This window comes from Phasianus colchicus, chromosome 3 (assembly GCF_987193195.1).
Source record: "Phasianus colchicus chromosome 3, bPhaCol1.hap1.1, whole genome shotgun sequence".
In the NCBI taxonomy this organism is placed as follows: domain Eukaryota; kingdom Metazoa; phylum Chordata; class Aves; order Galliformes; family Phasianidae; genus Phasianus; species Phasianus colchicus.
The window spans coordinates 43,717,785-43,730,208 of record NC_143438.1 but is presented as its reverse complement, the minus strand read 5'-3'; the positions used below and the strand labels follow the sequence as shown (position 1 = coordinate 43,730,208).

The 12,424-nt window shown below is 37.7% G+C and overlaps 1 long non-coding RNA gene across 2 annotated transcripts in view; it reads right to left on the bottom strand.

The window, feature by feature from the left end:
- The window catches only part of LOC149918541 (uncharacterized), a 34,982-nt gene that overhangs the window by 17,874 nt on the left and 4,684 nt on the right, over window positions 1-12,424 (bottom strand). For both annotated transcript variants that reach the window (XR_016465103.1, XR_016465102.1), the window contains exons 2-3: window positions 9,236-9,337; window positions 8,583-8,698 (exon numbers count right to left, since the gene is read on the bottom strand). This is a non-coding gene — a long non-coding RNA (uncharacterized LOC149918541). The remainder of the gene's footprint in view (window positions 1-8,582; window positions 8,699-9,235; window positions 9,338-12,424) is intronic.

The window sequence follows — 12,424 nt, the reverse complement described above, 5'->3', positions numbered from 1 at the left end:
AGTGTAGCATTAATAATGTATTCTGATGTCCTGAGCATCATCCTAGAAAGTTTATCAACAGGAAATTAACCACATAGTCTCATTACTTTCTGCATATGTTATCAGCTCCTGTCTCTATCACATCCATTTTGACTGAGAAAGTGAAGCACCACCACCTTACCTCTAACCAGTGATCATTAATGGTAATCTCACCTTGGAGAAACATGAATGTCATTTCTGAGACACTGTAAGGAGTTCTACACGTACAGCATCCAAAAAGCAACTTTGAACACAGGTAAGGCTGTAATCCCTAAGTCAACACACATTTGGATTTCTTATTGCAGCATCTTTTCTTACAACCTTGCAAAATCCAAGAGCTCACTTGTGTTCATCAAGCATATTAATAACAAACAAGAAAACCCACCCCATCTTTTTCAGCAGCTCACTGTTTTTTAAACTCATTGTTTGACAATGAAGGGAGACAGACAGCTGACAATGCTGTCTTTGTTTTTCTTCAAGGAAGTTGGTCTCCATACCAATCGTAACCCATTCAGGAAAAAAAAAAAAAAAAAATCAACAAGCATCCAATTGCTTAGATCACAACTCCAGCCTCTTTCATTCATTTTACTCAAACAGGTCCTTGTGCTTTCTCTCAGCTTGTTCCTCACGGTCTTCATCCCAGCAACAATAAAGTAACTAACTATATGTAATTCTCAAATTCACCCATATTCTTCTTGGCTGTAAAGAACAATCCACGAAATATGACAAATAGATAATCCAAGCTATAGCTTTGGCTTAAAGTTCAGGTTTTTATACCCCATGGTACATCACTGTTTCAGCAATTCATGTTCTGAATGTATCTCACTTGCACATGAGATCTCAGGAGAAAACTAGGTTTATTTTGTTTGGTAATGAGCTGACTATTAGCAGAGCTTTACCAACCTGACAGCTACGCACACAATTTGCATTTGACAGAAATGTTTGTGGAAATTGGCTTGTGTTCAAAGGTAATTGAAACACTTGAAATTACATCTCTCTTAAAATATACCGTAGAGAAGGTTCAAAGCCTAATAACTAGAAGTCTCTGTGTAATACAAATCTGACCTACTGCAGTTTGAAGTTTCCACTATGTCAAGTTTGTTTGTTTTTTGAGATATTCACATCAGTTTGGACTCAAAATGACTTCAGTTTTCTGAAGAGTCTCATGTTGGATTACACCAGAAGTTGTAATGAAACCTCTAGATAATTACCCACCATAGGAAATCAGTATATAATCATAGAATGGCTGGAGTTGGAAAGGTCCTCAACAATCAACAAGTTCCAAACCCCTCATCAACAGGCAGGGCTGCCAGCTGCTAGAACAATACTAGATCAGATAACCCAGAGCCTCATCCAGCCTGGTCTTAAACACCTCCAGAGACAGGGCACCCACAACCTCTCTGGGCCATCTGTTCCAGCACTTCACTGTTCTCTCAGTAAGAAACTTCCCCAACATCCAATCTAAAGCTCCTTTCCTTTAGTTTAAAACCATTCCCCCTTGTCATATTACTATCTACTCACATAAAAAGTTGATTTCCCTCATGTTTATAAGCTCCCTTTAAATACTGGAAGGCCACAATGAGGTCTTCCCACAACCTTCTCTGTTTAAGAAGCTCAGTTCCTTCAGCCTATAATCAGTCTTAAAAAGCTAAAAAGTAAAATCAGAACATAATAGGTTTTCTGGGAATAACTTTGAAATCCAAACAAGTGAGCTAACCAAATGATGTTGTCTAATAGTCAGAAAAATCATGAAGTCTTCTTCCTTCTGGACACTTTGACAGTCAAATAACACAACTACTGCAGTTGCTTCCACAGTAGCAACATTAACAGAATAAAAGTTATAAATTTTACTAAATTCTATAAATATTTAACACATTTGAAACCCTTAAATTTCAGAGAGATTGATTTGAAACTGATCCAGAGAGGACTGGGTTGGTGGTAGAGAAGAACAGAAGGAAAGGTTTTGTTTTTTTTACAGAAGTTAAAATTAAAAAACCAAAAGAATTTAGGAAATAATTGTAATGGATATGAGAACTGAAATCAAGGAAAAATATCCAAATATTTTTCTATTCATTCCAAGACACAGAAGTACAACCCATAGTTGCTCCTCATGTGAAATGAACAAAAAAATACTCCGGCCACACAAAGTGGAAAGTAAGCTATGTGTCCAGATTGCAATGACATTGTGCACAGCTTTTGCTTCAACTAGTAAGCTGTCTTTATCTCAACTCGTGAGTTTTCTCTTATCTTTCCATTTCTCTCCCCCACCCCACGTGGGGACAATGAACTGAACAAGTGGTTGTGTTGGATTTAGCTGCCTGCTAGAAGAAACATTAGAAAACAGAACTATTATTCATCCTGTCAAACCTACCTGCTGCTGTTTTTAAAACCCTTCAGAACTCATTCTCTTCTCTAAAGTTCTTATAAAGTTTGATTTGTCTTATCTGCACAGTAATACATTCCTGGCTCAAGGCTTTTCTTCTCATAGAAATAAGAATTACAATTAAGTATTTAATCTGCAATACAGATGTCTATCTATATCACATTCTCAATGGTCAACAAGTCATTATCACTTATGTTGTTATACCATTTGCAAGAGTAGAAAGATTAATACATAAACAACTGTTTACACTGTCAAACAAGGTGCATAACTCTGTATAAGATGTATTTAACTTGTCAGATAAACCCCATTATGTGGGAATCAAATGTATTCATTCAGACAGTTAATCAGGCTACCTCCTTCAGCGTAGACAGACCTTCATAAGAAAATGGTATTTTGTGGCCTCTGATAAAAAAAAAAAAAGAGGGGGAGGGTTATTAGCTGTTTCTATTGTTTTGTTACCTCACCATTACCACTGACAGTACTAGCATTAGAGACAGACATTTCTTCTCAAGCCTTAAGTACTTTGACTAAATCCTACTAAGGGTCATCCATTTATTTCAGTCAGCTCTAACTGAACTAAGACAATTACTCTGATGAGGTGCCAAACTATACTGAATATACTCCATACAAATACATGACTATACATGCATTGTATGTAAGCACTCAGTGCTTTTGTGTGGTTTTTTTTGTTTGTTTGTTTTAAAGCTTTACTCTTTTTGAAAGCAGCAATCTGCTATCCCTGCTCATATATACCAGCCGTGAAACCTAGAGAAATAAAATGCAAAGTGCTATATGCATTTGTGCTTTTTATAAGCTTACCTTTGTGCTGGACTTGTTGAGAAGACTTCAAGAGGAGCGATCTCCAAAAAAGATCTTTCCCCAGTGGCAGTCAGCTCTTAAATGGGTCTAGGAGAGGTGGAACCAGGCTTCACCCCTTCTGGTAGCACAGGTGAATTGCCTGAGCTGACAAATTGCTCACCTCAGGTGGTTAATCAGAGGTTCAGGCCATGATTCAGCAGTTCCCATACAGTGGGGAACATCAAGGTAGAAATGTATTTTCTCTTTCCAAAAGACCATTTTTTCCATTGACTGATACCTGCTAGATGTTTGCTTCACCATTTTGAAAGACTGCAATGTATTTCCTAATCATTAAAGCATTACTGAGCTAAATCCACAGCTTAGAGGCTGAGGCATGTTAAAGTTTGCTGCTCAACTGCTGAAAGAACAGTTTATAGATTATATAGAAATATCATAAATACCTCAACATGCTATCACAGAGCTCTTCAGGCCTAGTTTAAAAGCACAGTCAACCCGCACAGTGTTATGTAATGCTGTAGTAGCTTATCACTCCAAAAAGCAACTTGTAAATTTGCATTTGAGCATCATAGATTTAAAAGTTTACATGAGAATTAAAAACAGAGTTCTTTTCTTTTTTTAATAAATAATTTTAAAGAGCTGTGTTTCTGCTCTAACTGCCCAGGTTAAGAAAAAAATAAGTCATTTAAAAGTTACAACCATAACATGTGGTCACGGCTGAGCAGCCACTGAGTTTCTGAAATAAATTCCATTGATACAGACTAGTTGAAGGAATCAGATGTCAGAAACAGATCTCAGGTAGGCCCAAGAATTTAAATTTACATATAAGGAGAACTGAGCTGCTGAGCATTAATACTGCTGTTGGGTATTTTCATGACATGGCTATTCTCATGATGCAGAATTGAGATGCTTGATGTTTATGTAACTGCACAGAAAAAAAAGATGTTTGGTTTCACATGTTGTCAGAGAATCAAAAACAGCAAATAGTAATACGTATATACAAGTTAATAACACACCTGAAAACTACATACAAGAGTGGTGTCTCTTTAGACTCTACATTATTATATTTTTGACTAACAACAAGGTGAACATGAGTTGCAGTGTCCCTTGGCAACCAAAAAGGCCAACTGTATGCTGGGGTGCACCAGGTCCAGCAAAGGGAAGGGTTGTCCTGCTCTGTGCAGTCTCACACCTAACACTTTATGCAGTTTGGGTGACACAATAATTAAAAGACAAAACTATCACAGGGTATTCAAAGGAGGGCTATAAAGATAGTGAAGGGTCTGGAGGGGGACATGTCTGAGGAGTGGCTGAGGTCTGATCAGCCTTGAGAAGACAAGACTGAGGGAAGGCCTCATGACAGCCTACAGCTTCCTCACAAGGGAGTGGATAAAAAGTCAGAGAAAGATGTCTAGATTTTACTAAGAAGGATAGACATCAACCAAAACATCTGATCTAGAGAAGACTGGAAAAATTAGGGATCCAACTGAGCCCGTTTTCTGGGAAACAGTCCATTACAGGTCTGAAAAGGCAAAAAATGATGATCCAGAGTAGTGATTTATATCTTAGGAGTGTCTCCAACCATTTTATTGTTCTCCATATGGCAGCTGCTTTCCAGAAATCATTAAGATCTCACATCATTTTACCTTCTCTCCAATACATACAATTCAAAGAAAACAAATTTCTCATTATTTCCATCCCAATATAACAGAAGCATGGAATAAAAATAAATTAGAACCTCAAAACTGCTGTGCAATGACAATCTAGAAGTTTTCTTCATGAATTTCTCAATACTTCATTTCACTTACCTAACAGCAGACATCCACTTTCCTCAGAAGTCACAGCATAACAAAACAAAGTGAGTAAATAAAAAGACAAAACCACCATCACCTTCAATATTATTTGTAGTTACTCCTTCCATTGTTCATCACAATGCCAAATGAGTTCACCAATGATCACGTTGTGCAGCCACGGAAGGAAAAGTATTCACTGCAACAACAAATCGGACTGTTCTCAACTCCAATCATCAAGACCTGGATTTATTAACTTGAAAGACATTTTCTAAAACTGATCTCTTCTCCGGGTACTTGTAAAGGAGGTGGCTGTGTACAATAAGAACAATAAGTCTCTCATTTATTTTAACTCAACAGATATTCCTTGTTAGAAGACATGCAGGTGGTACTTTTTATAATATTATTAGAGGGATTGCTAATAAGAGTTTCATCATTGTAAAGTACAATCAAAGAGTTGAATGCTGCTAAATAAACACTTAAAAGCAGTGGCAGAAAATGCTTTTCAGCTGGTGATGATCTCAAAAAGACTTCACAGTAGGTTTATGTACCTATCTGCACACAAAACAATGGAAATTTAATGAACATACCTTGAAAGACAGAATGATGTAGGTTATTCATTATTGAGGTAACACTAACAAGGCAAGTATACTAGCTGATTGTGTAGCCCTGTTCCTGGTTAGAGGGACCTCAACTGCAGAGCTAAATGCTAAGGAGAAAAGAACATACAGCATCACATTTTGCCATAAAGAGGGAAATTTACAAGTTCTCATCACACAGCAGAGAGAAGAGAGGAAAATCTTAATGTACCCTAAAGCTAGCTCAATATTTGTGATGGGTTGTTTGTGCTGTAGTAAAAGCAGCAGGTATGATGCTTATTAGCAATGGAAGTGCCCTAAAATGCTGACAGAAACTTTAGAAAGAACACAGCTTGTGGATTAGTCTTGCTGCTCTTATGCTCTTATTCTGCCTCACAGAATGCGTTTAAAACAGACATAAGCCAGAGCACAAACAAGACATGAACTTTCCTTTTGACACATGCCCATCCCATCACAACAGCAGGACATCTGTGAAGCATTTAAGACATCAACATTTATTGTTCTGCACCTACCACAAAGGGTGAAGGAAACAACAGAATAGACTCCCAGTTTCACATCTGCCTTTTTTCCTTTTCCAAAATCCCTTTTATTACCCCTGTATGCTTTGGCTGGCAACCCCAAAGCACATTTGTTTCCCAGTAATACTTCATGATTTTTTTTTTTTCCTCTCATTTCCCCCACATTTTGGTGTGGTTTCTTGCATAAGTAAAGCATTCCAAATACTGAATTATATTTAATACTTCTCTCATTTCATTGTTTATACGTCAAGCCTAAAAACGCAAAACCACATGAAACACAGACTTATTTGCTATTTAAAGGTATTTTCACTAGGCAGAATCACATGGCTGCCTCCTCAATAACAGAAGAACATGCAACCCAGGCTGGGCAACAATACTTTGATAGTCATCAGCTCCAAGTTACTGAAAATAAGTGATCTTATCTTATCCCATTCACAACATTCCCACATCTCCTAGTCTTATGCATAAATAAAGCAAGGCCTTTCCATCACCTTGTGCTTTCATAGACCAGATGTTACTGGCTGGAAGTGAGCAACCTTAAAGTTGACCCTCAGTTGATATAACAGCACATTAGAACTATTCCTGCAATGGTCACCTTTCCAGTACATGCAGAAAACCCCCAGTTTGACCCATATTTCTCCCTATGCTTCCAGGAAATGAGATAGCTTTTTTGCTGGAGGGCTTTTTCTGCAGACCCTTAAAGAAAAGGTTGCATCACTTGGGAAAAAAAAAAAAAAATACTGTGTAGGGAAGCAAGAAAGGAATCACAGTAGAAATAGTGCTAAATAGGTTACAGTATTACGGAATTCCTACACCAAGTAGAACTTCTTTCTGAACAGTACTAGAAACACATTACATGAATATGTCGTGCTATAAAGTCAATTAGTACAATAATGGCCATTTTAAGGATCTGATGGAACTTCCTAATGTACTACAAACTCTGTTCATAAAGCTATTTGGGCAGTGTATTTTTAGATGAGTTTCATTAGAATAGTGGTAATAAAAAGACCAGTGGTTTAAGTACAATGTGTTACACAAAGTTAAGAATAATATAAACACCTACGTTACACTAAGTTGCCCATAGTTCATTAGTTATCCTCCATAGGATTACTGAAGTGCTAAAATGGATCAGATCAATAGCCCATTCCAGTATTGTCCTCCAGCTATGACCAGTACCGGTTTTTGAGGAAAAAAAAAGTTAACAACATCACTGGACATACTGGAACACTATACACCCAAAGAAGTTTCTTTCTAGCTGTATGCCATTATTTACCTCCATGCTTACAGTTTTGACCCGTTCCTCTTCACTGTTCCACATGACATTGTTCAAGGTCAGGTTGGATGGAGCCCTGAATATCCTGATCTAATGAGTGACATCCCTACCCACAGCAGGGGGTTGGAGCTGGATGGGCTTTAAGACCCCTTCCAACCCAAGCTATTATATGACTAACCTACAGCAGCTCAGGATGCAGAACAGAATCACAGAATGGAACAAAAAGAACAAAGTACTTGCATACCAGATGCCTCAGCAGTGCATTTCCTCAGGTTAAGGTTTGAGAATCAGAAGGCTGACATCAATGGGCACTGCTGTCAGCTTCAGCTCTCTGGCAAGCCAACACCCCAAGCAGCATTCATTTAGCACTTCTCTTTGCAGTGAGAATTGTTCATCAGAGGCCAAACCACACAAAGTCTAAGACACTACCATGCTAAGCATTGTTTCTCCATGTGACATCTAGATCTCCCTTCCAATATATTTCTTCTTCCAGCATCCCATGACCAAGGATTTCTCCATAGGAGCCTTCTCCAGAAAGCCAGAAAAGAATTCAGCTTGAGCTTCTTGTCAACTTACTTCTGTTTTCGTATTTCTTATTTGTATAAAAGAGTCAGAAAAGAAGTCCTGACCTTCATTCTCTAAGACCTAGATTGCTGACTTCCACATTCATTTTCTAATGCCACTTCTAGCTCAACTGAGTTCTTTCACCATGTGTGTCCATTAAACCCATTGCCTCCTTCTAAATGCAAAGCCACTCCATTGGCTAACTGTATTCACCAGCTGTCACTAAATCTTTCCTGAGGTGGATTTGCAGATCCCTGGTCAGCTGTTGTTCTTAACACTGTTTTGTAACAACATTAGCCAACATTTAATGGCTACTACTTTCCATATAGATGTGAAAAATACCTGCATATTGAAAATATTGATAAAAGGAACAGGTTCAGTGGGATAGAAAAAAAAATGAAATAGAAAAGGGAGAGGAAAATTAGATAGAAAATAACTGATTTATTTTCTCTTCTGTAGCTTTAAACAGAGAGAAAGATAAAATTGTTAGCCGTTTTACCTCACAAACCATACTTCGAACATGCGTACACAGATAAACTATCACTTCTCTTAAACTTATCCAGAATCACACCCCACCATAAGCAATAAAGATTTTGATAAAGTATGATTCAAATAGCTTACCTTCAAAATACAAAATCAGCCAGTATCACACTGTAATACAATGGAAAGCACAGCAATGATAGCAGAGTAGCAAGGTCCCAGCCAACAGCAAGTGAAGACTTGCTCAAACACAATATCTGGAGGCACAGAAACAAACAAAAGAAGCTGCTTACCTTCAGAAGGCTTCAGGCACACAGGGATCTTTAGCAAAATACTCTTGCCTCCCCCTGCCAACCCTTAACTGAGGTCTGGGAAGGGGTGGAGCCAGGATCTACCCCTTCTGGTCACTCAGATGCATTGCTTGCACCTGAGCTCCCCTGGGTTGGCCCTGCCTTCGCCCCAGGTGCTCAATCACTGGTTCAAACCGTGACTTAGCATTTCTGATACAGCCAGGGATAACACTGCTAAAACAAAGCAACTCAATTTTATGAATACAGCCATTAACACATCTTCAAGTGCAAAATCTACTTTGATTGGAGGAAGGACAGTATTCAGCCTGGAAAGTAAAACAAGTTTAGATCAGCTGCTGATTTCTTGCTTATCTTTGGATAAATAATGAACCTACTCCTTCTTTCTACCCACTCTCCATTACCACTCCCTGACATCCTTAAGACTCAGGGGATCTGAGAATCTGATACCCACTTTTGATGAAAAAGTAAAAACCTCAAGTGCACCTCATTTCCAGCTGTCAAGCTTCTCACTTTCTATGAGCCATGATGTGCCACTGCATGCTTAGTAGGGCAGAACGTACAGTGCGAATAACAGGTTTTGATAAGCTGTGTGAAAGGAGAGCAGCACACTAGTTAACACTACAGAGTCTTAGGAAATAATCTTTAGAAATAGATTTTAGACATTAAAATCCTTTTAAGTGCAAGAATAATAAAGCTGTATGAAGACTTGCTATAATGCACAGTCCAGTTACTTCCTTTGCATAAAAGCACAGGAAAATCTCCTGTGTTTATACAGTCTTCCTACAGCCAGTTCCTTTGAATGATCTTTACTCCCCACCTGATGGAAAGAAGACAGAGGGACACTCACAATCTATGAGTTATGTTATGAGTATGTGTTATGAAACAGGCAAAATGCTGTATCCATTTCATTGTTGCTGCCATTAGCTTCACTCCAGCTTTGTATGCAGTATAGTTTTGCATCCTATAGGCAATTCTTGAATCTTAAGCTCTGATATACATTCACTGGATTATATCAGATTATCAAGTTCCCTCTCCAATTTCACATGTCATATAAACACATATATACAATGCTAACTGTGGAACAAAGTAACATTCCAAGCATAACATACTCATGGTTGTGTATGCTAGGTTATGCTGTTTTTCTGTCCTCCCAGTCTCCTCCTTACACGAGCTCCACACAGTACAAAGGTTAATCGCAGTATTCCAGTCACATTAATTCCAGATGCTTAAAAAGCCATGAACAATGCTATGGTAAACAGCACATTCATTTTCTTCTGAGACAATCCTACTAAGGAAACAGGTTCGGGAGTGAAACAATAGCATGTTTTGGATAGAAGAGGACATTTTGTCCCAGCCTTTGGTAGAGGCTTTGAAAGCTCCGTACATTATTTATTAGTGACAAAGTGATAGACATATTTAGAAAAAACAGCTTGTTGAGAAAGGGAGACTAATCCACCTGCGGCACGAATTTAACACATTTTGAGAGAATCAAATTTGTGATGTTATTGGGTCAGCACAATGAAGCTTGAAGTAATTTTTTAATAGGACTGCTAAACAATTAACATAGAATGTTTTTAACACTCATGCAAGATCTGCTTTCCCAGTACATGCATAGTTTCAAAATACACTTCTTCCTATTGTTTCAGATAAATGTTCTGATGAAACAGTTTACAGGAGCAGAGCAAAGCAAGTGAGATACTCCCACTTTCTTTATGTATTTTCAAAATGCACTTGAGGAATAATATCTAATAAAAACTGCTTTTAAAAACTACTTTATTAAAAAAGACAATGAATGAAAAAATTTACCATATGCTAAGTAATCTACTGAAATAAAAACTAGATTAGAAATGCATAACTAGCAAAGCAATAATCCTTTGCAATCTCTGCCTTCTGTGTTGCTTTGTATGACTATTATACTTGAATGGTTGTCACTCTTCCTGCTTCAAACAACCATTAATACAAAAAAACACTAATCAGGTTATTGAAAAATTTTGTCATTTGTCATTGAAAAATACACTCTAATGAATGGAATTTTTCATGACAAGCAATAAGTCTAGAAATATCATAGATCATTCAAATCAAAACAGAGCAAACATCAATTAATTCACCAGTCAAAGGAAATTCTAATATTTGGCATTTTTGTCAATATAAAGTCAGTTTAAAAAAAAAAATGCCAAATTTAGATTTTTAAATACTTATTTTTAAAAATTCTGAAGTGCAGGTTGGCATTAAATGTTGAGGAGACCTAAAGGCTTATTTGCATGAGGATGAACCATACACTGACCAGCATCTCCCCAACCAAAAAAACAGCTGTCAAAACAGATAAGAAATTTGAATGGCTGATTTCAGTATCTTTTGTCTTTCACCATGTTTTATTACTGAACATGAAGTGTCATCAAATGTTACTGTTAGCTTTATGATATGTGGTAATCCTACATAAAGAAATTTCTGGCATCCAGGAAATAACATCCTGGAGGTATACTGGTGGACTGTTCTGTCTACAGACAAAGCAATTGCAATTATCAGCACACCACTCAATCACTAAAAGAGGTCTTCATTAAAATGATGGGATGGCTTTCCAGTTGCTCTAAAATCCATGGTGTTCATTTGCCATATAATACTTTCAGATCTAAGTGCTGTATGCAGCACATAAGAAGCATAGAGCAAAAATAGCTGGGGGAAATGCTGTACACACTTGTGTCAAGCAGTCCAAAACGCTGGGATGCTTTCCACCATCCCCCGAGAAGTTGCTAAGTGCTCATTTCCATACCCCTAGCCAACCTATACAGCATACAACATCCAGCATCAATCCATTTTGCACTCCTGGGAACTCTCAGCTTTACACATTCCTGTTTCCTCAGGTGGAGAGACTGGAGAAGCACAGGAGAAAAGTTGTCAGACCTTTCAACCTTCCCTGCCTGCAGAATAACCATGTACATTAGAGCCACTCTTGTTCTTATTGAGCATTATAAAGGAGGAATGCATTTCATCATTTCATCAGTTGTAAAACATTTCTCTGTCTATTATTCTGAAACTCCATTTTCTCTGACAGCTAGCAGAGCAGGGAGTGATAGACACACACAGATTTTGAATGCCTTGCAAATTCAAACTACAGAGGAAAAAAGATTTCTTCATTTGGAGCAGGTTTATCTCCAAATAGGAGCATACGAACTAATCTTTCTGTAGCATCCCCTATATTTACAGCTAGGAAATCTGTCCGAACAACTCCAAGACTTTTTTTCCTGAGCATCACACAATGAGAGACATTCAGCAATGACAATGGGTATATATCACTGATATAAGTTAGCCACAGAACTTGCCTGCTGAGCATGAGAGCAGCTGCAGTTTAATCTGTTCTTTCCCAAACTATGGGCCACAGAAGAACTTAACCAAAGAAGCAAAAAATATATTGTCTGTACAGTCAGGAAATGCCAATTGTTAATGGGAAGAAGATAGACTATTTGTTCATTTTGGTGTATGCATGAGACAAAATGCTTCTCTAACCCCAAGTATTTTGGCTCAGTTACCATCATTTATAACCGGAACATGAATGTGTCCAGTACACAGTACAAGATAGTTAACAGATTTCTTCCCTATTATTGAAACCACTAGACTACATTTTGAGTATCCTGCTGAAATTGACAGAAACAGGGCAGCACAAAGTAATCTGAC